This window comes from Delphinus delphis, chromosome 11 (genome assembly GCF_949987515.2).
Source record: "Delphinus delphis chromosome 11, mDelDel1.2, whole genome shotgun sequence".
Lineage (NCBI taxonomy): Eukaryota > Metazoa > Chordata > Mammalia > Artiodactyla > Delphinidae > Delphinus > Delphinus delphis.
This window is the reverse complement of record NC_082693.1, coordinates 53,861,468-53,886,910: the sequence shown is the minus strand read 5'-3', so window position 1 is coordinate 53,886,910 and position 25,443 is coordinate 53,861,468. Positions and strand designations below refer to the sequence as shown.

Here is a 25,443-nt window from a genome sequence, read left to right as displayed (position 1 = left end):
CACATGCAGCCCTGGCCACAGGAGTTTTAAATAAGTCCGTGCTGTGGAGCTCAAGAAACCTCCACGACTTCTTGCCTACCAAGTCATGATGCAACGGCTGGGTGTGAAAATAGAACCCCTGTCACTTTTCCAAACAGCATGAGACCTGGTCTGCAGGGGTCCGAGGAAGTTCTTGGGCACGTTGTAATTCACAGCTGCCGCCTGGAGAAACAGTCTCCCTTCTCGAGGTTTCCAGTGGCAGAGGGTTGGGATCTTTTTAAAGTGCTGCTTCTCTTCCTTCTGACCCTTCTGTCCAGGGACCACTGGGCATTTGCCTCCTCTAGTCTTTTTTTTTTTTTTGCGATACGCGGGCCTCTCACTGTTGTGGCCTCTCCCGTTGCAGAGCACAGGCTCGGGACGCGCAGGCTCAGCGGCCACGGCTCACGGGCCCAGCCGCCCCGCGGCACATGGGATCCTCCCGGACCGGGGCACGAGCCCGTGTGCCCTGCATCGGCAGGCGGACTCTCAACCACGGCGCCACCAGGGAAGCCCCCTCCTCTAGTCTTAATGTTTGTATGTGATTGGGTGTGACTGTCAGTAACTTTGGGAGCATAACATCCTGAAGCTACTTTTTCGTGACTGCTATAAGGAAAGCTGAGATTTCTTAAGCAGAAGGCAGAGCAAGAACCGAGCTCCTCAGTTGACATTCTTTTGTGCTCAAAAACACCAGCTTGCTAAATTTGGCTGCCGTTTCTTTTTTTAGCTAAGTAAAAACAAAAGTCTGAATTTCCCCTGCAGAGAAATAGTATTAACCAAAAGTGATGCCTGTTTGAATTTCTTTCCCTAGCGTCCACTTCCGATTTGATTTCTCACCTATAATGAATAATTATGGGGTAAAATGGATTATTTCCTTAACACAAAGCAGAACTGAATAGTTAGCAGCAGAAATCCAACAGCTGCCCATGTTCATTTTTATCCTAGGGATCTGATGGACAGAAACAGGAATGAGTATGTTTTAAGTAAACAGCCCCTGTTCAGAAGGGACCTTGATGCAGGGAATGAAATAGAGCCTTGGTCCAACTGAGCTCTATAATCAGCAAACCCGCCACCATCTGTTAGGGCTGGTCTCCCCCTCAGTCTCTGGCTCCTGGGGCCCAGCTGACAGACGGGCATCATTAGTGGCGCATGTGCTGGGTCACCCCACTGAGACAGGTCACCTTGTGTCTTTGGGGTGTTTTATTCCCCCCTGTTCCCCATTCTGATCCTGAGAAAGGAAAATTGAATTTTAGTCTTAAGATTAAACGATGACAGTATGCAGGCTGTCAGCTCCTTGCTGGTAGCCAAGCAGGTTTGCTAAATTAAAAAAAAAGGGAAAAGATAAGCCCGCCGCCTCCTCTTCCCTCAGTCCTCTGGGATCAGAAGCGGGGGAACCCTGCCTGCCTACAGCCCATTTAAATGCAAACACTTCCAAGATGCTTCTTGCCTTTACAGAGCTGTGTGGAGTAATGAGTAGACGTGGAGATTTTGTGTATTCCGGCTAAAATGCAGTGGAAATGAGAGAAACTGGCATGACTGGGGAATCAAAGAAAGAGGCTTAACAAGCTGGTTAAGTAGTGGCAGGGTCCACGCACGGAACAACTTAGAGGCACAGAGAGAAAAGGAATGGAAGCGACAAGCACACACTCTGCCCCCCAACCTCCTAATTTTTTTCGCATCAGTCATCTGTTTGAATACCTCATTCAGTTGCACAGACTTCCTTTCACAATTTTTTCATACATTTTTTCCCCTTAACCTACCCAATATTGTGAGCCCTGCATGTTCTCCACTTTCTCTAGAGGCAGCTGTCAATCGCTAATCTCTCCCACTGAAGGATGCCTCCTCGGCCCTGGCTTCTTGACCCTTGAGCTGAACTCACATTTTTCTTTTTCTTGGTTTCTCAGGGCTTTCTCGTGAGTGACAGTGACCTAGTTCTGGAGCTCACTTTAGATACGTTCTGGCAAGAATTTTTTATTACTCAAATCTCAATGTAATCAATATTCTCTTCTGAGATAACTCAATTCTCTTAATAAATGAATACACGTTTTGGACAGGGATATAATTATAAATTCAGCTGCATTTTAATTTGGAAGAAGGAGAATGATTATTAGAAGCCAAAGACACATAATAGAGACTCTTCTAGATTTCACTTATGTACAGAATGGTGCAAATGTTGCCCTTGCATCAGGGAACTGCTCCAAACTGTCTACAGAGTGAATCACCCACAAAATGGGTGGATTTTAGTTTCTGGATCATTAAGTTTTTTAGATCATATATATTTTTTAGAAATACCACAAACCACAGTGAGGACTTGGCCTTCTCTGCTGATTTCTCAGGTGCTCAACAACCCTGGAGGAAGTCATGCAGCAGTGCTGGCTGAGGCCTGTACAAACTTGGTCTTTGAATCTCAGCTGTTTTTTTTTTTAAAGTGTATGGGTTTAATTTTGGGCTCTATATTCCTTTTTGTTTTTTTTGGCTGCACTGGGTCTGTTGCTGCGTGCAGGCCTTCTCTAGTTGCGGCGAGTGGGGGCTACTCTTCTTTGTGGTGCGCAGGCTCCTCATTGCCGTGGCTTCTCTTGTTGCAGAGCACAGGCTCTAGGAGCACGGGCTTCAGTAGTTGTGGCTCCCGGGCTCTAGAGCACAGGCTCAGTAGTTGTGGCACACGGGCTTAATTGCTTTGCAGCATGTGGGATCTTCCCGGACCAGGGCTCGAACCAGTGTCCCCTGCATTAGCAGGCGGATTCTTAACCACTGCGTCACTGGGCAAGTCCCTGAATCTCAAGCTTTTATATCCTTGTACAAGCTTTTATATCCTTGTACAAGTTCTGGTTAAACTTCCTTTCCCTCCCAATGGTTATTTCAGACCTTTAAGTAATGCACTCAATTTGGACCCTTTTGAAACCGTGGGTAATCATCAGTCAAGTTCATTTCACCTGCCTTCACTAATCAAGTCCTTTCAATTGTTGCTACAAAAGACTTGCATGTCCTCCAAGCAGCAAGTAGCCAACAAGATGTTTGCCCCAGCTGTTTTCCAAGAACGTGGAGTCAGCTGTGTCTAGCTGGAGATGAGCTGGTTAAGACTGGATAGGACCATCTATCCCCCAACTGCACATGCACGAGTGTCTGCTCAGTGACATTTTGACGTCAGAGGGCTGAAACTCCACCCTCGGATGGTGCTAAGCGCCTACATGATGCAGAGGCCTGGAGCTTAGTTGCGCCTGCGCAGAACCACGATTACTGCACCTTTTTCCAATCACCTTCCCCACGCCCCCCACGCCTTGGAGCGCCCTGTGGCGTCATTCCTCATCCCATAAATACCCCAAGCCCCGCACTTCTGGCGAGGTTGCTGTGAGAGTTTCTCCGTTTTCCTCGCTTGGCTGCCTCGTGAATAAGCTCTTTGCCACAGACCTCGGCGTCTCAGCATCTGCCTTGATCTGTGTCAGGTAAAACGAGCCTCCAGCTTTACTGAGAAATTAGAGAATTTTTAGACATTTATCTCCTAAGCGCTGCTCCAGCATACAAGGGCCTGTGCTCCTGTCCTCACCTCCTTCCAGCCCTCCGTGGAAGAGGTGGCTCTCCTCTCCTCCTGTCGCATCCCAGCCTGCTTCCTTCAGACTGGGGCCTTCACTTATCTTTTCTCTCTGTTATTCCTACTTTCTGCTCAGCCTATAAATGCGTTTTCCTCTTGTCTGTCTTAAACTTCTACCTCTCATGATGAAGGCCTAAGCTTCCTGTGTAGACTTCCTCAACTCTCATGCACTTCTATGACTCTCCACTGTGAATTCGACCTTCCTGAGACCCTCGGGCAAAGGCTATGACTGCCGCTGGAATTTCGGAGTGGAAAGCGTTGGGGGGTGGAGGGTCTTCATGTTCTTGTGCAGCTTGTGAAGCTGCAGCCCACTGAGATCCGTGTGGGTACAGCTCTCTCTCTCTGAATCTGTGTACTAAATGGGAAGAGGCAGTTCTGGGTTCAAGTACCACCTTGGGCTTCTCTGGCTACATATCTTTGGGCAAGTTACTTATTTTAGCTGCAAGTTGCCACAGCTATGTGTCATTAGAGTTAAATAGCCGCCATGGATTGAGGATTTACAATTAGTTGGGCGGAGCTAGTTCTTTGTATGCAGTATCCTTAGTTCTTATACAGCAGCTCAGCTATTTTGATGATTATTGCCATGTTATAAATGAGAAAATGGAGGCAGAGGTTAAGTTACTTGCCCCTTTAGTCGCTCAGCTAGTGAATGGTAGAGCTTAAGAATGCTAGTTCTATCTTCTACTTTGTCTCCAAGCTCCTGTTAACTCATATAAAATATAAGCTCTTGTGCCAGAAAGATCTTTTCTCATGAATTTCTCAAGCCGTAAGCATTACTTTTCCCTACTCTTCCAAGATTCCCTATCTTAGTTAATGGACCAAATCCCCCTCTCTAGAAACCTAAGAGTCCACCTAGATTCCTTCCTCCCCCTGATCCCTGTACCTCCTGACATCCACCTCCCCTACAGTCTACCCCCTTCTTGTTCCCCATGGCAGACTCCTCATCCCAGCTCTCCTGGCCCTCCGTTACAGCCCAGGTCCTCATCATCCCTCCTTACAATTGCACTGGTTTCCCCCATCTTGCTTTGCTCTAACTGATCCCTTAAACTGCTTCCAGAGGAGTCTTGTAAAACAAATAGGATCATGCCCTTATTAATTCTCTGTGAACAAGACACACAGAGGTTAAGTCACCTGCCCAGGCTCTAAAGTGCAAGAGTCAGAGCTTGACTTCAAATCTGGGGAGTCAATCAAAAACCTGTGCCCTTAACCACTTGTTAGCCTTGGCTCTGTGAGAAGGAAAGGGTAATTCCACCAAGGCTCGCCCCACTGCCTGTTCTCTCCAAAGATTTCCTCAAAGCTTCCACAGCGATGCTTTGCCTCTACCCGATTTTGGCTCACCGTCAATTAGAATCAGATGGCCACAAAACAGCACACTAAATCCACCAATTTTTATTGAGCTCGCTCTTGTTTTTAAGTCTCTATTCACACACGGGGTTACTCATGCCAGAGTCAGTGCAAAAGATTTCCTAGGAACAGTAGCTTGTCAAATCAATGCTATGTTTGAAGGGGGAGAAATGGTGAAAATATAAGCTTGCTAGTGAGATCAATATCTGACTTAATTTTTCTCTATTGAAGGCATCCCAAATCATTTACTGATCATTTTTCAAAGTAAAAATACATGTGTCAATTCACTAACTAGTTTTAAGGTTGAATTGAAGTTGCCATTCAAAGAAGGTTTGAAACACTTGCAGTTAATGGTACCTTTTATGGGTTTGTGAGTTTTCATTTGCTTTTTCAATAATACTGTGTAAGGTAATTATTTTCATCACTGTTTTATGAGTCTATTACCAAGGTTCAAAACATTCCACCAGGGCTTCCCTGGTAGCGCGGTGGTTGGGAGTCCACCTGCTGATGCAGGGAACGCGGGTTCGTGCCCTGGTCCGGGAGGATCCCGCATGCCGCGGAGCGGCTGGGCCTGTGAGCCATGGCCGTTGAGCCTGCGCGTCCGGAGCCTGTGCTCCGCAGCAGGAGAGGCCACAACAGTGAGAGGCCTGCGTACCGCAAAAACAAACAAACAAAAACATTCCACCAACTTATCTCAAGCCATCTTACTGGATGGTGGTGGAAGCAAGATTCAAATCTAACCTTCTGATAAGACCCCAAGCTATTCTCACTGCTCAGCCTCTCAGATCTGAAAATATTTTTAAAATAAACTTTATTTTAGAATAATTTTCCTGTATACCCTTCACCCATTTTCCCCCAATGCCAACATCTTACATTACGATAAAACAGTTATCAAAATAAAGAGGTTCACATTTGTAGATTACTACTAATGAAACTCCAACCCGTATTCAAATTGCACCTTTTTTTAAATAACCTTTCTCTATTCCAGGATCCAGTCCAGGGCACTATATTGACATTTAGTCATCATGCTTTCCTTGCCTCCTCCGATGTGTGACTTTCTGAGTCTTTTCCTTGGTTTTCATTATCTGGACAGTTTCAAAGATCAGTGGTCAGGCATTTTGTAGATACTGAAAATAGCTTTTGATACTCAAATGTCACTTTTGTGCTTCTAGCACTTAATACCCATTCAATTTGTGAGACCTATTTCAGAAGGCAGATTTCCTGTGCTTTTGCCTAGAAATGGCTGCACATTTCTTCTTGACCCTATTAGGGACCCAGAACTTTTTCAGTACTGTTTTTTACCTTGCAAATAGTTGTAATGCCTATCCTCATATTCCCAGATAATTGGATCCATGAGGTCTAAAATAGTAACTGAGCTGAAATCATTGCAGAAAAGATGATGAATATACATGCAAAATGAAGTTAAGACACCATTTCACAGAGGTAGAATAGCAGCTAAATTAAATGGATGTAAAAGGTTAAGAAACCCAAGTGTGTTACTATAGCAGAATCAGGTTAAATGAATGCTAGATGTGATAGGCCACGTTGACTTTTCCTAGAATTGATCATTCTTTATTGCCAATTACTTTGGACTTGAGGAATATTTAAGGCTAGAATCTGGTGTCCCACTTCATGTAGTAACAGCTTATAAAGCTGTCTGCCCCCACCCAGTACCTGGCACACAGTAGGTACCTGGTAAATGTGAATTTCTTTCCAGAGAATGCTTACCCAGCGCTCACTATGTGCCAGGCATTCTTCTCATGCTTTACACACATGAACTCGTTAAATCCTTGCCACTACCCATTTTACAGCCAAGGAACAGATTCAGGGAGGTTGAGTTGCCCAAAGTCACACAAATAGTAGGTGGCATGCCTAGGATATGAACCCAGGCAGTCTGGCAACTGTATCCACTGTTAACTATGATACTCCACTGCTTCTCTGGTATCTGTGCAGACTAATCTGAGAATTTTGCATTGCATGAAAGTGAATTTTCAAGATGATGGAATTTAACATAATTTATCCTTTTCTGTTGGAACTACTTGTCCAATCCGTTGTCTACCTCACAAAGATATCGTATTTCCTGGAATCAGAGGGTTATTAATGTGAACACCAAATCTTGTGTTTTGCTGAACTGTTCTTATTTTGCCCTAAACAGAACGTCCCCACGCTGAAAGTGTTGATGAGTTATTTTTCCTGCCAGCCATTTTGATCGGTTTCCTCTATCATTGTCAGGTTCTCTATCACTCCTTGCTTTCAGTTGTGTGACCCTGAAAACATCCTTTTTCTCTTTGCAATCATCTGCTTCCAGTTTGCTAATAGAATTCTGTCTAAAACAAAAGTAAATATATCCTGAGGGGTGCCCTGAGACCCTCTCCCATGAGTTCAGAGCATAGGAGAGCATGCAGCTTGCGACATATATTTCAGTTGCTCAGGCATCACTTGGATGGCTTCTTGCTTATTTGCTTGGCTCTCCTCCACACCATCGAGATCGGTTCTGGAGAAGTAAGCTAATATATCACATATTGAACATATTATCTTAATAACATGGATAATAAATTACCGCTGGTTACTTTATATTCTCAACCAGATTCCTAAATGCCATGCCATTTGTGGCAAAAATTAGCAGTTCATCTTCTAAATATTAATGCAAATGTATCAATTCTATCATTTAAAGCCTCATTGCCATCATCTGAGAATTGGGGCACAGTGGTTTTCCTTTAGCTTAACTGAGAAATTCTCCCCTGTGGCAGATGTTCTAACCACATGTGCCATTTGAGGGCTTGGGGTGGGTGTGCTTTGTGTCTTAGCAAGTATTTGGTGCTTGAGGGACACGTAGAGGTGGTGGATACCATTTCCCATCCTTAAACCTAGATCTTATCAGCGAAACCATGAGTTTTTTTCTTTTTGTCTTCCCTAACGCTGGAATTATTCCAAGCATTCTCAGATGGATGGAGTTTTTGTTCCTGGCTCATTCTAGTGGAAACAGAGGAGTCCTCCGTCTGGACAGGGTTGGGGCCAAATTGAAGAGGAGGCTCTTTCAGCTGCTATTTTCAGACTCAGCTGTGTCTGGGAGAGGGTGGCTGGATTCAAAACAAGGTGTTCGTTTCTAACTAGCAAATCTTCCATAGGCTTTGGTACTGGTTGCTTCTGTGACATCCCAAAGTATTTACATAGGGGAGGAGGCCCACCTGGGTGCCACTAGGGAAATTCCACAAGGAGAAATTGTTTCCATAGCTTAGAATTTTTTCCACACAGGCACTCAATAACCTGAAACAGGTTGTTTCTAATTCAGTGGGAGAATGTTCAGGGATGGAGAGTTATTTGTTTCTCAGGTTGTAAATATAATGCTCAAAACTCGCCTTTTATTGATCTCAAGCCTGCTGATTATTTTATCCTTCTATAAATGGAACTGAATAAGTCGTTTTAGTGCATCAATAATAAACACTCCTATTAATTACATAGTGAGTGAACTTTCAGTCTGAGATTTCATCAGTTTATCAATTAACAAATACTATGTAGAATTAGGAAAGGAATGCCCATTTCAGTTCCTTAAAACTACACACTTCCTATCCTTTAACAATACCTAAAATCTTGCCAGATTTGATAAACACATCAGATTCATTTTCTAACCAAATTTAACTAGTTTATTTCCAACCCCACTGCCATTATTTTGTGGGCCATATGCTCAAAGAGGTGTTCAGTTTTGACACAGTTACAGTCGAGGAAGTTTCCTGATGGATTAATTATTAACATTCAAGATGAATGGAATTACTAGGAAACTTTCCAGTGCGACTTTTTTTTTTTTTTTTTTTTTTTTTGCGGTACGCAGGCCTCTCACTGTTGTGGCCTCTCCCGTTGCGGAGCACAGGCTCCCGACACGCAGGCTCAGCGGCCATGGCTCACGGGCCCAGCCGCTCCGCGGCATGTGGGATCTTCCCGGACCGGGGCACAAACCCGTGTCCCCTGCATCGGCAGGCGGACTCTCAACCACTGCGCCACCAGGGAAGCCCAACAAAGTCATTTTTAATAAGCATTTTTGGGCCAAAAAACCCACTGACGGTTAATCAGAATTGATCCAGCCACAATTTTTAAGCTTGTGTATGAGACGACTGCTGATGGTAATAATCACAATAAAAGTAAAAACAGCTGTCATTCATTGAGTACAAACTATGATCCAGAAACTCATAGCATTTCTAACAACACTAGGAGTTTACAGATGAGATAAACCAAGTCTCAGAGGAGTTAAGGAAATGCCCAAAGTCGAACAGCAGGAAGGTAGCTGAGAAGTAACTAGAAGCCTGGTCTGTGTGCACCCAACCCTCTGTCACAGCTGCTCCTTCCCTGTGCCTGCCAGGCTGGAAGGAGCCTTGCAAATTTGCCTTGAGCGTCCATACCCGGGAGCAATCGAATTCCCATCCGTGATCAAACTGAATAATTGAAAATCCTTGTTTCATTCTTACACTAGGTTTGACGGCAAACCATCCTGCCCTCATTTTGCAGTATTAATAAGCTTTCAGTGGCTGCCCAGTATCTGAAATTAGATACCCAAATGCTTCTGTTGGAAATGTGAAGGCCTCCACGATCCGATCACAGCCCACTTTCCTGTCTTATCCCTGACCACCTTTTCACTAAACCTCTGGCCCAGTGGAACAGTTTCACTTTCTTGACAAAACACCGCATGCTTGCCCACTGCCCACTTCTCCCTGCCATAAAAGCTGCCCCTTACCTTCCTACTGAACCCGCTCAAATTTGACTTTCTAAATCATCTGGAAAATTCAGACAGAAGGACTTACTTTCACCTTCTACTTTAATAGTAATTATTGTCCATATAGGTCATTTGCCCATTAATATGTATGACTTTAGGGGCACATCTACTTCAGGGCCTGGATACACTATTTAAAACTGAGAATGCTATTTATCTTCTTTAATTGATCACAGTTAAGAATCTCATCCTAGACCCCTTCATAGCACCCATGCAGCACAAAATCTAGTGCTTGGCAGACAGCAGACAGAAGAGGAGCTTGGGCGTGGTCTCTTTAACGACACGCACCATAGCACAAGCCACTCAGGTGTGCTTCTGTGATAATGTCAACGATAGTAGCAGAGATAATCCCCTGCTGACCATTTGACCAGGATGAAAGTCAGTTATGTCATTGATTTGGTGCTAACTTTCACTTAATCTAAAAGGATGGGAATGAAAAGAAAGATGAAAAGGGACAGTATATTAACCCTGAAGAATGAAAACGAAATTTGACTTGGAAATGAGTCAGCTTCTTTGTGTTTTTATTTACATCACCGTTTTCACATCAGCCTCTGTATTTGTATATGCAACTCAAAAAGGATCGGAGAAAAATCAAATTTTGGATTAAAAGAATTCCTTTAAACCTTGGTAATTCTGATGAACTGCTTCCCTGAAAAAATATTTTACCTTTAGGAGCAGACAGGGGGCAACCAGCCACCACAGGGAGGCTGTAACCATAAACAAATTGGGTTTGACACTTCCTCTGTTTGTTTGCTTGTTCACCTGCTTGTGAGTCAGCAGTGGGGGGAAAATGTCTGCTGCAGTGCTGGAGGGTGGTCACTTTATTTGCCTGTGACTCTATGACCCGAAAGTTCCTTTCACCTTGGATAAATTATTGAGGTAAAGGGAACAGTAAATACATCCCAAAAGAGTGGAAAAATGTATGTCCCTCCCAAAGATTATTTGTACATATCACATTCCTTTCAGCATGCTCCTCTAGAAGATGAGAGGATAAGAGCCTTCATGGATGAGAATGCTAATTATAATCATTACCTAAAGTAACAAATCTTTCCTGACAAGGGCCAAAGCTGTCAGATGTTAAGACTAAAAGTCTGTGTTTTGGTTTAGTACAAGTCACTTTCCTGTTCCCTTTGACAAATGCCTCAATTTTCATCTCAAAGTTGCTCTTAGAATGAACATGTAATTATCTGGTCTTGTTTACAGCAACAAAGTTCGGGTTCTTTAGCAGATATTAATAAGCACTGTGCTAAGAGCATTTTCCAGCCCACTCCACACGCTGAGCTTTGCCCTTATCTCAACCTTGTGAAATTTTCATGTTGCCCACTTTGCACCCTACCAACTTCTTATGCCTGCACATCCATGATGACAACCACTTCAGCCAAATCTCCTCATTCAACCCAATCATTATGCATTAGAAGGATGTCAACTTGTCCTACTGGGGGTTAACAGAGTCTGTCAGAGTAATATAGAAAAATTTATCTAATTTTTTTGGACCTCTCAAGGCTTGAGAGCCTGAAAGAGCATGACAAAGAAGTTATAGATGACTCAAGAAGATCATAGTGGCAGTGTCATTCCTGAAGTCAGGGTCAAGGTAGCAAAGTAGAAAACTGACATAGTTCCAAACAGAAAGCACAGTATAGTACCAAAATTTTGCCTCAACTATTTGGCTATTTTAGATCTAAAATGGAGCCAGTTCAATTTTATACCTACTTCTGTATTTATAAGCCTGTAATAATTAACATGTCATTCTAGACCCTATTCAAAGTATTAATTATTTAACATTCATAACAATCCTATGATGTAGCTACTACTATTGTTCCCATTCTACAGATGGAGAAACTGGGACACAGAGAGTTAAGTAACTTCCCTAGGCCATGCAGCTAATAAATGGTGGAAATGGGATTTGAACCCAGGCAGTCTGGATCTAAGATGCTAAGGGCTTAATCACCACATGCTTCTGCCTTTCCAAGCTTTCCAGGATTGCCAGGGTCCAAGCCAGAGGACTCTAGCAAGGAAAAAATTTTGGCCAAGTTTTATTTTCTTTTGGGTCCAGCATCCCTACAAAAGAGCAGAGTTTGTGATTGGTTCAATATTAGGTACAAGGATCAATGGTGGTCTATTCTGGTCCCACCTTTAAGGGGAAAGTTAATTCTCTAAGGAAAGGGAAACAAAAGCTGTTACTTATCTATCACCTCACAATAACTCTGTAAGGTAGAATTTCTTATACCTATTCCTCTTTTGCAGATAAACAGCTCAGAAAAGTTAGCTAAGGCCATATAGTTAAGAAACAAAAGAGGGTAAAACTCACTCCACTTTATCACTCTTTGTCCCTAAGCAGCAGTACTGAAAATGATAAGTATTATGTGAAACAATGACCAAAAAAAAGGGAAGGAAGAAGGAGGTGGGCAAGGAAGGAAGGGAAGTTTCTGTGTTCAAAAAAGTTTGGGAAACCCATGATTAGTCAAAATTATGTAGATTTCTTAACTACAGGACTTCTCAGAGCCTTTAATATATTAATGTGCATTGTAAAGGATATAACATGAAGAACTTATTTCAAAATTTTTTTGCAAGAAATCTTATAGTAACAATGTTCTATGAAGTACATTTTGAGAAATCCTACTCTAGATATTTGAAGACAGTCTAGGCAAAGTAGGTGGTGCAGGAAATGTTTTTCATTGTCATCTTTAGGACAAAGACCAGGGCGTACAAAATGGGAGATCCAACCTAGTGGAGCTTGAATTTTCACTATCAGGACTAGGTCAGAACCGTAAAAAGGGTTTGGGGCAAGGGTAGACTGAAGCAAAGACAACTTTAAGACAGAAATGTATTAAACTCTGTTTTTAGAATGTATCTAACACTGTGCACTTAACATTTCTTCCTTACTGTTGCTAACTATTTGTGCCTGTTCGCGTGTGATTCTGTGATTGTTTAAAATACCCAGTGAAGTTTTAAACCACTTCACGTCATGGATTATGTCCTATGATTTTTGTCAGTTTACTATATTGCTTCTCTGCCAAGAGTAAGCATGCATATGTTTAATTGATTAATTTGAGCCAGACGTCTTTTAGTTTTTTTAAATAAATGATTTAGCAGAATTGCAAAGTTGAACCAATTGACAACCTATTGGGGTTTTATGATCAAATAACATAATTCATGAATATGCTTATTTTTATTCCCATAAAAATGCTACACCTTACTTCAAACTTGTGGGAATTTCTGCCGTTGACTGTAAATCAGAAAATGGATTTAAAAATTGCCCAATTCCTTGACAACTCTTTGCTGTTCAAGCCCTGTTGGGACTCTCAGCAACAGCATGTGACAGGTCTGAGATTAGAAAGTGGCTTCTCCACACCAGTTTGAAAATGAGTCAGTCTGTTGCCGTATTTAGCTAATTGCTAGCCTTGTTGGTCTGCCTCCTCCCTTCATTCACTCTTGTTCTCCTTATATGTGTAGTTGGTCTTCCCACCTGGATTTCAGATGGCTTAAGACATTCATTTCTTTACACTACATGGTCTCTATGAGTCAGGAATTTGGGGAGCACTTGGTGTGGCAGCTCTGGTTTAGGGTCTACCATGCAGCTACAGACAGATGGCAGCTGGAGCTGGGACAGTGGGAGTAGGGACTGGAGCAGCTGGGGGCTGGCTGGCATCTATCACACTTCATGCAGTCTCGGGGCTTCTCCTTGTCGTCTGTCCGGATGAGCTAGTTTGGGCTTCCTCCTAGCATGGCAGCTCAGGGCAGTAAAACTGCTTACAGGGCAGTTGAAAGCTTTGAGAGAAAATTCCATTGAGCTGGGTGGAAGCTGTCTCTCCTGTTACGACCTAGCCTCAGAAGTTTGTGTCACTTCCACCATTCTCTGATCACAAGAGTCACACAAGCCCATCCAATTGCAAGGAAGAAGGACTATAGACCACTCTTCCCAATAGGAGTGTTAAAGTTGCATCTTAAGGGCAGTGGGATGGGAGTTAATTTTGTGGTTGACTTAAACACAATCTCTCACACCCTCAGAATTTTTGACATGGTGCTTTGCAAAAGGTGGGTGCTCAGTAAATCTTTGTCAAATTAGTAAAATAAAAGCAATCTTCCTAAAAGTGTGGTTTAAGTGAAAGACCAACCCAACAAACTTAGTTTAAAAGGCTTGACTGCATACCCTGCCACTCTAGGAAACAGATACTCTTGCAATTTCAAAAGCTTTAAGAGAAAGATGTCACTAACTGCTTTGCTTTGTTAACAACTCTGTGTAGGCTGACTCTGGGTGGTATTATTTGTGGAGGAGTCTGTGTCCTTTCTGCTTGAAAGTGTTTTCAGTGGACATTGAGAGTCAGCTGATCTCTACCCTTAAGTCTGCCCCATGTCCCCAAACCTTTTCTAAAGTCCTACAGACTATGTTAATAGAGTCCACATGTAGCTTTCATCAGCTCTGGAAATAAGGAGAGTCAAATACTTGTGCAGAGAGGAAGAGGTGATTTACTACCCCAGTGCATATCCACTTTGGGATAGAGAGAACAGTGGTGTCTGTCCAACCAATTGGAAGTAGCATCCAAAGAGATACCATTAACTAGACAAAACTTCTCTACCCAGAAAAGAATAAAGTCATAGGATTTTTGCAACACAAGGAGTCTTGGAGATGCTTAGTTAGTGAAGAGGAAATGAAGTTATTTTTTTAACATCTTTATTGGAGTATAATTGTTTTACAATGGTGTGTTAGTTTCTGCTTTATGACAAAGTGAATCAGCTATACATATACATATATCCCCGTATCCCCTCCCTCTTGCGTCTCCCTCCCTCCCACCCTCTCTATCCCATCCCTCCAGGTGGTCAAAAATCACCGAGCTGATCTCCCTGTGCTATGCGGCTGCTTCCCACCAGCTATCTGTTGAAGTTATTTAATGTGACTGAATTTGCAAAGCAGGTTAGTTCTGTTCTAATATTGTCTTTAATGAGTTTTCCTAATAGTGAGCAAAACAACTTAAGGCTGGAAAAAATTCAAGGAAGAATATTTGAATTGTGAAAACTGGTATTCTAGATTTCAGGGATATTCTAAGTGGTCTATGGCAGTGATCATTGTACAAGAAAAGGGCTCTATGAGCTATGCCGAGCTAAAATATAAACAGGTGTTTTTACTATGAGACTTCTTAGTGCCTTTAATAAGCTAACATTTAATATGAATTTAAAGAAGGTTAGTCAAGGAGGTATTTCTCAACTGTACCCTTTTGTTCAAAAGTATTTCTTAGGTCGGCTGTATTTTAAAAAAAAAAAAATGAGAAACACTGAAATCCCTTCCCTAGAAAGCTGTTAACATAGCAAGATTTCAGTTTTGAGGGGTGCACAGCCAAAATACAGGCTAAAAGCTATGTGAAGACTCCCAAGGTTCAAAAGGACGCTCAAGCAGCCCTTGGTCAGCAGCCCTTGGTCAGCATCCCTTTCAAATGATATTTTGCCCACTTTTTTCCTTATGAATGTAATGAATGGGCTCGTCAACTGAATCTCTAAAGGGATGTCACGTGTCCTGAATTAGATGAGTTATTTGGTAAAATACGTGTATTCTGGAGCTTAATGTTGTAGCCATTGGAAAATCATAAACCATTTAGAGAAATTCTGATCATGGAGTTAAAATTCCTCCTGTTTTCTGAGTTGTAGGACATAGTACCTCTACTTAAGTAAAATCCAGACTCTCAGTGTTAGAAGATTTAACGTTCAAAAGTGACCACAAAGATCAACTGCATGTAGAAATGTATCACTTTGCAGTAACACAGATTTGAACCTCATGTGCTGTGAGCCTGTGAGTATGAGCAGATCACTTAATTAGATGGTGAGTCTTTCAACCACCAGACCAGGCACCTGCAACTCAACATAGACTTTTTATTATTTTACATACAGTTGATTTTGTGTTTTATAGGGGTAGATAAACCAGCTATGATTGCATTCAGCTGTGAGTAGCATAACTAATCCATGATTTTAAAGGTTTAGTAAAATGATGGTTCTTGCTCTCATAACAAGGAGTCTGGAGGTAGTGAAACTGGGGGTAATCATTAGTCAAGTTCATTTGACCGGCCTTCCATCAAGGTCCCTTTAATTGTTCCTACAAAAGACTTGCATGTCCTCCAAGCAGCACACAGCCTAAACAAGATGTTTGCCCCAGCTGTTCTCCCAGAACATGGAGTCAACTGTGTCTAGTTCAAGCTCAGCTGGTTGAGACTGGCTAGGACCACCAACTCCGCAACTGGGCATGCACGAGTGGCTGCTCGGTGACCTTTTGACCTCAGAGGGCCTACCATGCTAAGTGCTTCCATTTGAACCTGCAGAGGCTTAGTTGGCGCCTGCACAGAACCATGATTACCACACCTTTTTCCAATCACCTTTCCCCATGCTTCCCACGCCTCGGACCACCCTGCTGCTTTATTTCTCATCCCATAAAAACCCCGAGCCCCTCGCCTTTGGGGAGGCGGTTCTGAGACCTTCCCTTGTCTCCTTGCTTGGCTGCCTTGTGAATAAACCCCCTCCTTGCTGCAGACCTCGGTGTCTCGGTGTTTTGGCTTGCTGTGTATCAGGCAAAAGGAACCTGGTTCAGTAACTAGTAGCAGCCCAGTGCCAGTAGTGGCTTACCGATTCCATCAGGGACTCTGTTTTCTCCTCCTGTCCATCTCCACCACCCTTAGCAAGTTAATTTTTCCTGTGGTCACAAGATGGCTGCTGCATCTGCAGCCATTGTAACTGTGTTCCAGATAAGCAAAAAGGGAAAGAGCTGAGGATGAAGCACAAGGGCATATGTCATTTAAGTTTATTCCTTTTTTTAAATCAGGAAATCCATATTTTTCTTAAAACCTCTACCACATATTTCATCCTTCATCTCGCTGCTTAGTACTTTGTTATATAGCCACTGCTGTCTAGAAGTTTACCTAAAAAAAAAAAATCAAGTTTGGTTTTTTTGATTTTTGGCTGTTAAAGCTGAGGACATTGCTGCAACCATCAAAAATATATATATGTGGTAGAGAGTCCCATTCTGGTCTGATGGGAGGTGATCAGGCCTTTCTTCGGTAGTCATAATAACTCACAGTAACTCAGGTGTTCATTCTAACCGTGAGCACCTGAGTTTGCTAAGTGCCTCCACCAGCATCCTCTCACTTGGTCCTAATGAGAGATTCTCACTCCGTCAAACTGCATTTTTTTTTGTTGTATCCTTGATTTAGGCCTTTCTCACAATGTGTGTTCCTGTAAAGCTGAGGGTCAGAACTTACAGATGCAACTTTTATTTTATTTTCCTGGTAATTCTAAAAGTAGATCCCAGTGGAGTCCTTTTGCATGCTTCTATGAGGCCAAATAATGAGCTCAGAATCATTTACGAGGTGCCTAGCTAGTTGGTACTGTGCTAAGAACTTACTGAGGCATAAAAAGAAATAAGACTTCTGCCCCACCATCCTTCTGTTCTCACTCATGGATGCCTCCTGGGCCCTCCATTTCTGGTTCTGCAGCTGTTTCTGTGGGGATGCCAACCTGAGTAAAAATGTCAAAGGTGCAAGATGGGAAAGAATAAAGGGTAGCAGTGGGGAAAATATATAGTGCTTCCTTCTTTGATCATCACTGAAACTCTCTAAAGATACTGCAGACTTTTCTCTCTCTTGGAGTCCTAGCAAGAAAACATTAATGTTTAGTAGGACTGATGCTTTCTCTTAGATGTGCTTGAAAAAGGGAAAGGGGGTAAGAGAGCACTTACTCTCAAGTGTCTTTCCTAATACTTTCACTGCTTTCCTTCTTTTCCATTCCCTTCTCATGGGGAGATAACTGCATGGAAAAATATGGAAGTAATGTGAATTCTAGATACTGCTGACTACTACCTTACTGTAGGTATGAACCTGGGAAAATTATGCATCAACTCTCTAGGTCTCTGTGTTGGTTGTCTACTGCTGATTAACAAAATTAACCCCAAACTTCGTGGCTTAAAACAACAAACATTTATCATCTCAGTCGATGGCTCAAGAATAAGGGTGAGGTCTTGCTGGATGCCTCTGGTTCACGATCTCTAGGGAGGTTACAGTCAGGTTATTGGCCAGAGCTGTGGTCTCAGCTGAAGGCTTGACTAAGGGATGATCTGCTTCTAAACTCATTCATGGGGTTGATGACAGGATCCAGTTCCTTGTGGCCTGTCGGACCACAAGTCTCGGTTTTTCCCTGGCTTTGCCCCCTCAGCTCACAACTTGACTGCTCACTTCCCCTCAGAGCAAAGGTTCTGAGAGAGACAGAGAGGACAAGATAGAAGTCTATCTTTCTATAACCTAATCTTGGAAGTGGCATCCCATCGTTTCTGTTGTGTTCTACTGTGAGAAGTCAGTCACTAGGTCTAGCTCACACTCAAGAGTAGAGAATTTTGCAAAAGCAGGGGGCAGAGATTATGGGGCGGGGGGTCACCTTAGAATTTGCTTCCCTCTGTCTCAGTCCCCTTTGTGTAAGGATCTTACCGGCTCTGGAAGCGTGGTTCTAAGTATATGCTTAGAGCCAGCCCCTGGACTGAGAGCATTGTGAAGTCAAGGAGGTTTCTTTTATCTGTACATCCTTAGCACCACCACAGGGTCTGGCCTATCACTGATATTCATGTATTTTATTCAACAGATTTATTGATCATTTACTATGTGCCATGCCTTGTAGTAGGTGCTAGGGGTGTGGCCATGACCAAGATAAATGAAGATTTTTCCGTATCATGGAATTTATTCTAGTGGGGAAAGACAGACAATATTAACAAGCAAACCAATAAATGAACAAGACACTATCACACACAACAATTAGTAATGTGTCAAACTGGGGAAAAACGTTTGCAATCTATGCCATAAACATCATTTTAGTGACCTTACTCTATAAGGAGCTGTATGCAAATCAGTAAGAAAAAGCCCGCAAAAAACCTGTTTTCAATAAAAATTGGGGAGAGAAAAATGGTATCACTAGTTGTCTAAGATCTGGAGACTGAAACAGTTAAAACGAAACAGTTAAAACAGCGTATTAATTACTCTCTTCAAGGTGTTGTTACAGTTTTTAATAATAGTAGCCAGTGTCATCAGCGGTTTGGGAAACGGGGCCTTCTCACAGACTCTTGGAGAATGTGAATGTTGGTTTTACTTTTCTGGAGGTCCCTGTGGCAAAACTTACCCCAATCCTAAAATGAATGCATAGCTTTTGAGTCAAATGAAGACCAGAGGCTAAGAGTGTGGGCTGTGGAATCGGCCCACCTGGGCTGAGGGAGGTGCAGCCTAGGTGGCCAGGGCTCCCTGGTGGGATGAGTTCTGAGCTGAGTAGGTGTGAATCTGGCCCTGTGGGGTCTGGGTTGGGAAGCATTGCAGGCAAAAGCGAAAAAGGAATCGCTTCCAGGACAAAGAAGCAGTGCGCGCATCGGAGACTATGAGGGATCTCAGGAACCAGAGAGAGGAGTCTGGAGGATTCCCAGGCTTCTCTCCGGCAGCTGAGGGATGACAAAGTCATCGCCATGACAGTAAAACAGGAAGGATTCTCATTGTGTAGGATAATCTGGTGAAGTGAAATACTGGGAGGCCCACCCTCCCCACCCATTAGCCCCTGGCTTCTTCCATTTTTTCCAAAGTATATTAAAAAATGACTTGCTGGGGCTTCCCTGGTGGCGCAGTGGTTGAGAATCTGCCTGCCAATGCAGGGGACACGGGTTCGAGCCCTGGTCTGGGAGGATCCCACATGCCGCAGAGCAGCTGGGCCCGTGGGCCACAACTACTGAGCCTGTGCGTCTGGAGCTTGTGCTCTGCAACGAGAGGCCACGACAGTGAGAGGCCCGCGAACCGCGATGAAGAGGGGCCCCCACTCGCCGCAACTAGACAAAGCCCACGCACAGAAACGAACACAGCCAAAAATAAATAAATAAAAGACACAGGCTTGCTGAATGGATACAAAAACAAGACCCATATATATGCTGTCTACAAGAGAACCACTTCAGACCTAGGGACACATTCAGACTGAAAGTGAGGGGATGGAAAAAGATATTCCATGCAAATGGAACTAAAAGAAAGCTGGAGTAGCAATACTCATAACAGATAAAATAGACTTGCCGCAACTAGAGAAAGCCCTCGCACAGAAACGAAGACCCCAAAATAAATAAATAAATAGAAATGACTTGCTAATGCCGAAATGGGGCCATGGAAATGTTAGTACTTCTTATATGTTAACATTTTGCAAATTACCGCTTCCAGCACACAAACACCCATGTGTACACATTCGTTACAATGCCTGTGGGTAACCTCCTTTGGACAGAACATCCAAAGTCTACAGCTGAAGTCATTCACAACTGGGAGACCCCAGCAAATGGCCCTCCTGCCTGCCTCCTTGGGGTCCTCACCCACACCATGTACAAGCCAGGCTCTGCCCTCAAAGACAAGGGTTCTTTCACTTCCATCTCACAAGTGTTCCCCTATAGAAGCAAGTCCAAATCAGCAATTTTCCTCTTGGTTCGCCACTCCCACAGCACATACTCTGAGAGGCTCGGCTGTCATCAGGTAGATAAAGAAATGTATCTGATGGCATCTTTTAAAGGAGTAAACTTGGAGTAGGCACTGTTGGCATATCTTGGCCCTTTGACAGTTTTGTAAGCTACGAGAACGCCATTCACATTCCTTGAAGATTTCTAGTAGGTCGTCTGGACGGTAGTATTTCTGTACGTTGGTTGGTTTCTTCGTTTGATTTTAATTGGTAACGTTAACTAGGCCTGGAGTTATCTTTGAGGGAAGTTCTAGAATTACTGGTTTATTTTAATAGGAATATTTGGGTTTCCTAATATTCTTGTGTCAGTTTGGGTAAATTGGATATTTCTTTAATAGCACATTTCATCCAAATTTTCAACTTTCTGGCATATTTATAATATCTTCATTACCTTTCAAATGCAGGTTTCATTTGGTGTTTCATCCTTGGTATTAATTAACTGTACTTTTGCTCTTTCTTTGATCAGACTTGCCAAAGAACCAACTTTTTGCCTTACTGTCATTTCTAGTATATGTTTATTTTCTATTTGTTTAATTTACCCTTGTCCTACTTTCTTTGGATTTACTTTGCTGTTCTTTTTTCTAACTACTTGCAGTGGGTGGTTAGCTCATTTCTTGTTGGAATTTTCTGTTTTTCCTAATAAATACATTTTAGGCTATGTAGTTTTCATGAATTACTGCTTTAACTGCATCTCACAAGTTTTAGTGTGTAATCGTTTATCATTTCGTTCAAAGCATTTTCTGATTGTATAACTTATACTTTGGCTCATAAGCTATTTATAAATGTTGGTCTTAACCTCCAAATATGTGAGGATTTTATGTTTATTTTTTGTTAGTTTTTTTTTCCCCAGCATAATTGCATTGTATTCAGGGCACTAACTCTTTCAGTCTTCCGATGCCAAGTATATAATCAGTTTTGTCAGTGCGCTATGTGTTCTTAGTGTTCACAGTTGAGATCAGTGGTCTACGTAAGTCCAACTGGTTGTTTACTAATTGCATTTTAGCATTTTCTGTATTTCACTAATTTTGTCTGCTTGTTACACATAGAGAATATGTGTTAGACAAATTCCCAATCATAGTGAGAATTTTTTTTCCTGATACTTGTGTTCATTTCAGACATGTTACTAAATGTGCACAGGTAGAAACTACCATATTTTCCTGGTGAATTGAACCTGAGTTTTACAGTGACCACCTTCTCTTTAGTAACCTTTTATTAATATGGCTATACCAGCTTTCTTAATTCCTAGATGGCAGATCTTTTTTTCTTACTTTCAGCTCTTTAATATCCTCATATTTGTTTCTTGTATGCTGCCTATATTTGAATATTGTTATTCTGAGAGTCCTTTTCTTTTGACTGGAGCACTTAGTCTGTTTAAGTTAAATGCAGTTATCGGATTTTAAATTATGCAGTTTTGTCAGCTGTTTTGTGTTTTTTCCTCCCCTTTCCTGTCATTTTTTGGATGGATTAGTTTTATGATTCAATTTTTTCCATCTGTGATTCCCTCGAAATACACTTTTACTGTTGTATACTCTTTTACTGTTTTCAGTCGTTTTCGTACAAGTCACAGCACGCTTTCTTGAACTGCCAAAGTCTAATGTCAAAGTTTCATGTCCATTTACCCTCCTGTCAACAATGCCAGGATCTTAGAGCTCTTTAACTTAATTCACTCCCTCCCCATTTATACGCAAATATACTCTTCTTTCTCTGCATGGTATAATCTCTACAAGACACTGCTTTTGTTTTATATGGTCAATCTCATTTAGGATTACCCACATACTACTTTTCTTACCCTCCATGCATCTCTGACCTTCTGGGATTATTTTCCTCCTGCCTCACAGAATTCCCTTAAAATGTCCTTTAGTTTACATGGGTTTGTGGCATGCTCTCTGAATTTCCATTTGTCTGAAAATGTTTATTCCACCTTCTTTCTGTGGGATAGTTTCAAAAAATAAAAGTTCTGAGGGGAGTCCCTGGCGATCCAGTGGTTAGGACTCCGTGTTTGCACTGCCGAGGGCTTGGGTTCAATCCCTGCTCGGGAAACTGAGATCCCACAAGCTGAGTGGCGTAGCCAAAAGAAAAAAAGTTCTGAGCCAGACATTCTTTTCTTCCAGCTTACTAAGGTTACTCTGCTTTCTTCCAGCTTCCATGTTTGCTGTGGAGACATCAGCTGTTAGTCTAGTTGCTGCTCCTTTGAAGGGAATCTGTCTGTCTCTGGCTGCTTTTTAGCTTGCTCTTTCTGTGACTGCACGCTCTAGATTTGGGTTTCTTTTTATTTATTCTACGTGAGATTCATTACATTTCTTATTGTGAATTAATGCCTTGCATCAGTTCTAGACAATTCTAAGTCATAATCTCTTAATCTCCTCTGCCATGTTTCTCTCTCTTCCAGTTAAAAATGTTACCTTCTTGGGCTTCCCTGGTGGCGCAGTGGTTGAGAGTCCGCCTGCTGATGCAGGGGACACGGGTTCGTGCCCCGGTCCGGGAAGATCCCACATGCCGCGGAGCGGCTGGGCCCGTGAGCCGTGGCCGCTGAGCCTGCACATCCGGAGCCTGTGCTCCGCAATGGGAGAGGCCACAGCAGTGAGAGGCTCGCATACCGCAAAAAAAAAAAAGTTACCTTCTCACATATCCTATGTCTCTTACTTTCTGTTCTTTTTTTGGTCACCTCATGCTTCTTTTTGGGTAATTTCTTCTAACCTATCATCTTCTTGTCAGCTGTGTCATTTCTAAACCTGTCCACTAAGTTTTAAATTTTTACTATGGTATTTTTTCAATTCTAGAATTTCTATTTTTGTCTCACAGAAATGTGTAGCTTCTGTTCCCCCCCCCCCAATTTTATGCCTGTCCTTTATCTCCTTGAATGTGCCAAGCATTGTTTTATAATCTACCTCTGATACTTCCAATATCTGAGGTCCCCCGGCGTTCGTTTCTGTTATTTTTGATTGGTAGGAAAGATACTATGAGCAAGAGCCAGTCTTCCATGTATTTGAAAAATTATTTGTAGAAACAATTTGAGGCACAAAGTGAAGTTTTTTTTTCTTCTAGAGAAGATTTATTTGCTTTGGCCAGGCATCTGGGAATGCTAGCAGTCCATACAACTTTCATCCAGTTTCAAAGCCTGCGATTTCCTTGGACGCTCAGTGATGTAATGCTGTGATGCAGTCACTGTGAGGACTGACTTCCAACTTGACTCCTAGGGCTTTGCTCTGTAGGTCCCACTCCAAAGCCAAAGAGTGAAGTACATGGTTCCCACCTTTGCACCCTAGAGTTCTTTTTTTGTCCTTAGCACTGGGAGGCCACCAGGATAATTTAGCTTCTCAGCTGCCTCTAGTGGCTCAACATATGTCATCAGGGCAAAAATAGCCCTGAGTGCTGTGCTCATCTCTCTGAGTTCCCTTTTCTTTCAATAATTCCTCACTATCTTGTTTGTCTTTTGATACTTTAAAAGAATTTTTTTTCATATATATATCATTAGCCAGTTGTCATGAGAAGAGTATTTTGATTTTCCTAATTCAACATTTACCAAAATTTTAAATATAGAAATTCCTGTCTGGGGTATTCTCCCCTTCCACTCTGGAAGATGCTTATACTTGTGAATGAAGAAGTGTCAAGCAGTATATTCTCCCACCCTTTACCTTCTCCTGGAGCAGGGATACCAGCTTGGGATTGCTTTGTATGTAGTTTCTTACCCCTTTGGGGAAGAGAGTATAACATGTCACTGTAATTGTTCTTCTGTACTCATAACTCGCTGTTCAGTCAATGTTTATTAAGCATTTACTGCATAACTGGATAATTTTCTAGGCATTCAGGATACAGGGTGAACAGGGCAGACACACTTCCCATCCTCATGGCGTTTGTGAATTAAGGTAAAACAACAGTCCTTTCAAAATACATTTCCAGATGAATTTCAGGTATGTAGCTTAAAAAGTGACATAATAATGGCCTCCCTAATTAGAGTTCTTAGAGCTAAGCAATGGGAAAGCTGCAGAGCCAGACTGAGAATGGACAGGAACAAGGGAGGCCAGGCTGGTGATCCCACCAGGGACATAACTCGAGAATCTCCACAGCACTGCTTACCCTCTCTACCCGCATCGACTGCAGGAGCTGTTACAGCTGCCACTCTCTACCATCAAGGCACATTCCTCCATCCCGCCCCTCTGTGACTCTTAACTCCTGACTCAGAGTCTGTGTATGCGTCTGACTGAGCCTGGGTCACGTGGCCACCCTAGCCACAAGGGAGGATGGGAAAGCAAGGGTCTCTCATTTTCTGGCAGGTTCTATACTCAGGCACTAGCTCTGTATCCCAATTAGACCTGTAAAATAAGGAATGTCCCAAATATAGCATAGTGGAGTTAATGGACAGCCCCAAATAATGGCAAATGCCTACTTCACTGCCGTTTATTGAAAGTGGACTCTCGACCAGGCACTCTGCTGAGATAGTACTGTGGATGCATCCTTTCGCCTAGTCTTCATAACAAACACACTCTGTTTTTACAGATGAGGAAACCAAGGCTTAGAGGTTAAATAATGTTTCCATGGGCCCATAGGGAATATGTTCCAGAGCAGAGCTGTTCATCTGGATGAGTCTGACCCTAACCATTCTGCTGCACAGCCTCCTCCCTGGCACCTACCTCCTTTGCTAGGTTTAGGCTTGGGTGCCTTTCTTCCCGAGTAGTAAGATACTAGGGCCATCATTAAAATAAACCTCATTGTATATGATATTTAAAATTATCATTAAGATTCAGGAAGTCTCCTTCCAAGTCATTCATCAACATAATCCACTAGTGTGCTGACTGTTGATTAGTGCAGACCGATTGTTATATTACTGGCAACATAAATACTGTGTGTATTACTCTAACAGTCTTTTAAGCTCCCATCTTTTTGGCGTGTTTAATGTCAGTCAGAAATGAATTGCCAGAAATGGCATTTTAATCCATGATATCATTCCTTCACTCCCAGCCAGGAGGATGTAACAGGAAAAGAAAGTATAACCTAGGATAAAATATATGTATACAAAGGCACAGATGTGATACATTAAGGAATATCCCAGTTCTTTTTCCAGCTAATCCTTTTGCAAGACAGCCATTTAAACACTTGCAGAGCGTAAGAATCAAGGAAGGACTGTCTACCATCTAGGTTGTAACTATGAATAAACTACACCTAATCCTAAGGATTCTGAAAGTGAAGTTGTCTTTGCCAGGCTGGGAACTTTTACAACCAAAATGGAAAAATAAAGGCAGCTTTG

General features: G+C 42.5%; 1 pseudogene; it reads right to left on the bottom strand.

The window, feature by feature from the left end:
• LOC132434318 (NADH dehydrogenase [ubiquinone] 1 beta subcomplex subunit 3 pseudogene) overlaps positions 1-24,346 on the bottom strand; it is a 136,254-nt pseudogene extending 111,908 nt beyond the window's left edge.
• Between the last annotated feature and the right edge of the window lie 1,097 nt (positions 24,347-25,443).